Genomic DNA, 4,404 nt, shown 5'->3' with positions numbered 1-4,404 from the left:
AAATTTTTTTTTTATAAATTTGCAAAGATTTCAAACAAACTTCTTTCACGTTGTCATTATTGGGTATTGTTTGTAGAATTTTGAGGAAAATAATGAATTGGCTGAAACATAACATAACAAAATGTGAAAAAAGTGAAGCGCTTTCCGGATGCACTTGTACTTATTTCACAAAATGTCATCTGCAGATGAGTTAGATAGTAAGTCATAAAAATCAGTGGGGCATTTACAATTAATGGAAGTGAATGGAATCTGTAAACATTAAAATACTCATTGTTTCTAGCCACAAGCCACAAAATGTGATTGTTAACATGTTAGTGTGACAAGTCACATACTAACCATTTCTGTTAAATCAAATAAGTGAATGGAATCTGTAAACATTAAAATACTCATTGTTTCAATAGCATAGCCACAAAATGTGATTGTTAACATGTTAGTGTGACAAGTCACATACTAACCATTTCTGTGTAAAGTTAAATCAAATTTTATTATCTTTTTCGACTTTAATTATACATTTTTTTAGCTCAAATGATACACACGTTTTAACAGAAGAATTTATGTAAGATTTATAGGATTAAAATCTTCACATTTCTGCTGTTAAATCCTCCCAAAATTGTCCCTATTCACTTCCATTGTAAGTTCCTCACTGTAACCTTGATTTTTATTTTATTGTATTTTTTATTTTTTTAAGAAAACGAGGGATGAGTCGAAATTACTTTTTACTAATTACCACAAATGCAGTCAAACAAGCTTAGCTTGCATTGAACCTGGAATATTCTTTAAGAAATTAAATCAGATTCATTTTGATTTCACGACTTGAAGAGTTTCGCAGCTGTAACGCAATCATGTTTACAGTGGTCACTGCTTAGGGCGGTATGTAAATGAAGGTGGAAGCTCATAAGCCGGAGCAGGAAGTGTGTATGAATTATACACAACTTGAACAGAGCTTTTTGGACTCTTTAATATGCAGCGCTGCTGAACTGGCCACGGCTATAGGGGATCCATCTGCCCGCTTCATCCAGAGAGCATGTGTGTGTGGAGTCATTCCCCAGAGGCTGTGTGCCACTCAGAGGAGGCAGCCTCAACACACACACACACACACACACACACACACACACACACACACACACCCCCATAGATTCAGTCGGCAGGAATAAGCAGGAGATAGAGATCAGCTCTACTCTGCCCTAGGCCCTGCTACTGACACCCAGTCTGGCTTTCACAGGCCCTCAGGCTCGAACCTGAACACCAGTCCCATATACTGTACGCTGCATGGATCCGGCGCAGTGAAACAGTGACTCAGAAAACACTGCTCAACTTTTCTGTGAGTGCAGCAAGTGTTGTTATAGCGTTGAAAGTGCACTTGACTTAAAAAAATAATGAAAAAAAAAAATATACAGTATAATATTAATAACAATAATCAAAATAGATAGATAGATAGAATATTAATATTTAAGCTTATTGTTATAAATGATCAAATCGTTATATATAAAATATTAAATATGATGTATTATTAAATAATTTTTATTTTACATTCATAATTCTTAGAATTTTAATTATTAATAAATTATTATTTTTATGTTTAAATTATTTTTGTTCAATTTTGTGTTCACTAAGTATAATTATTAAAATTGTTGTTTTTATGATACATTTTTTTTTATTAATGTTCATAATTCTTAATTAAAAGAAATATATACATATTATATTCTGATTTGTTGATTGTGCATTCTGCAGTTTAAATTGCAAAGCACCACTAAAAATGTTGTTTTCCCATGCAACCGATTTCCCACATAACTGAGCTGGTTTCATCTGTTCTCTCTCGATCTTCTCGCATAATAAAATTAATTCAACGTAAATCAATATTTCATATCCATTTATTTATTTATAATGTAAAATCTTTGTTGCATTGGGGTCCTGATCACCTTGTCTGGGTTTATTTTGGGTCCTAAAAAATCTAGAAAACCTAGTTTTAAATAAATCTTTTACATTTTTTCCCCCTTTTTTTACTTCACAAATTTATTCTACTGGTAATTTAATGTATCTTAAAAATGTTTTTATTAAATTATAAAATGCAAAATTGAAGCATTTCCACAACTGTTCTCATATTTTTGAACACTAATAGAGTTTTATAAGATGCTTCAGGTCTCATTATACTGTGGCATTTCTCCTGTTTTAATGAACACCAGCAGAAGTCTGTTGAAGAAAAGAGCGTGTTGGCCTGGCGCTGAGACCCCGTCACCCAGTGCTCTTTTGTTCTCTGTTAGACGGTAACGAAGACTGAACGGCGCAGTGGATTGATTTACTTATTGATTGTGTGGAGGGTCTTTGTGGCCACCACATCCACTCTGGAGCTCAAACAGCATAACATGCGTATGTATGTGATGAGTCTGAAAGCTCTGATAAAGCCGAGGGGTTCCTCGGGGGCGGGTGAGTGGAGGGAGTCAACCGCCACCTTAAGAAAATACCTAATTGGAGAACCTCAGTCTCCACACCTTTTCACGCCACCTATTCCGTTCACTCCACCTCTCCCCGACAACAAGGATGCAACTAATAGCCACGCTAATTAAGGGCTGGATAGAAAGTCAGCGGTCATGATGGCGTGCAGGCCGGGAGGGATCAGGCCAGCCGTGGCTTTTGTCCAATGCCCTTCTGACACGGGGCACGGAGGTGTGAGCATGTAAGGGCAACAAGGGCTGGCTGTTCATGCCGGAAGTGTAGCGGAAGTTAGATATTTTTACAGCTAATCAACACCTGCACCATTCAGCTCTGCATTTTTGGTCAACATTCGTGTTGCTGAGCTACAGCTGTTGAAAGCCTCAATAATGAGAGTGAATATTAAGCAAAGGTTCTTTCATGATACTGGTTGACTGCTGATGAATGTGTGTCTGACTAGACAATTTATAATTGGTTTGTACCTTTGTCTGTTAATAAAATAAAATATCTTTAAAAACCATTTATATCTGAAAAGGTAAAGTGCAGTCATGAAGACAATGTTTTGTAAAATGACTTTTACAGTCAGGTTTAATACATTAAATAAATAAATAAATAACTAAAATCAACAGAAAAGCATTAGCATTCAAAAGTTTGGAGTCAGTAAGACTTTTAAAAGGACTAATACATTTTTTTTTTAATATTTTTATTCAGCAAGGATGATAAATTGATCAAAAGCGACAGTAAAGGAATTTATAATGTTAATAAATACTGTTCTATTAAATTTTTGATTCATCAAAAAGATAAAAATAAGCAGCACAACAGTTTTCAACATTGATAATAAATGTTTCTTGAGCAGCAAAACAGCATATTAGAATGATTTCTGAAGGATCATGTGACACTGAAGACTGGAGTAATGATGCTGAAAATTCAACAAATTGCATAACATATATTAAAGTAGAAAACTGTTATTTAAAATTATAATATTTAAAAGTTGATTAAATAATTGCAGCCTCGGTGAGCATCGTAGACTTCTTTTAAAAAAATCTTACCGACCCTAAAGTTTTGAATAATGTAAATAAATATAGAAATGTATAATATATAATGTAAATAAATGTAAAATAAATCAGGAAGGTTGTGGAAGAGGGCAGATCAATGCAGCAAGGGCATCACGGGAGTCCCTGGGCGCATGGCCTCACAGTTATAGGTGTCAGTATGAGGGACAGAATAGGAAGGTGCATGTGTGTTTGACCTTTTTGGGGATAAAAGGTGTGTTAGGGTGCATAAGGAGAATAAATCTACAGCTGCCTAGTTATAACTATAGCTAGGACGCAATTTATAAAGCCTAAATAAAATGCTTAATGGCCACATATCATGAAAAACAGGAGTTTTCTGAACACTAAAATATATGACACGCCTATTCAGTATGAACTACATTTAGAAGTCCAATCTCTCTTCCAATCAAAACAGAGCTCATTTAAATATGGATCTTAATGCAACTGTAGCAAAAAAAATTATAGTTTAACGTAAAAGATCAGATAGAGGATGAAAAACGGTCATGAAACAGTAGAATATGCTTTTATACGCTAGAAAGGTGTAGGATACGATTAGTGATACATCAAAACCGCAGCCTTGTTGCCAGTCCAAAAACTGGTTTTGTGAAACAACCGCGGCCTATTTCGGTTGGAAATGGAGGCAGGCCAGTGAATGGTATGAATCCAGGCCACCTCCTGCATCTATGGGGGGCTCACCGCTTCCCTGCCTGGGCTTGGCAACACATCACTGCATCGCACACGCAAAACACACACTACACACGGCACACAGCCGCTTTAGCCACAGCTGCCAATCAAGCCGCCCCACGTCGGCTCAGACTTACTGGTGTGCAAATGGGCGCTTCTTTCAGGGCGGACTGTCCATGAACCCCTTCCCTGTGTGTGCGAGTGTGTGTGTGTGTGTGTGTGTGTGTGTGAGAGAAAG

The 4,404-nt window shown here is 36.3% G+C and overlaps 1 protein-coding gene across 2 annotated transcripts in view; it reads right to left on the bottom strand.

Annotated features, from left to right (window-relative positions):
- dennd1b (DENN/MADD domain containing 1B) overlaps positions 1-4,404 on the bottom strand; it is a 105,464-nt gene that overhangs the window by 10,724 nt on the left and 90,336 nt on the right. The window lies entirely within an intron of this gene.

The sequence above is a fragment of the Sinocyclocheilus anshuiensis genome, unplaced genomic scaffold (assembly GCF_001515605.1).
Source record: "Sinocyclocheilus anshuiensis isolate Anshui unplaced genomic scaffold, SAMN03320099.WGS_v1.1 scaffold766, whole genome shotgun sequence".
Lineage (NCBI taxonomy): Eukaryota > Metazoa > Chordata > Actinopteri > Cypriniformes > Cyprinidae > Sinocyclocheilus > Sinocyclocheilus anshuiensis.
The sequence above is the reverse complement of the archived record's forward strand: the minus strand, read 5'-3'. Positions and strand labels throughout refer to the sequence as shown.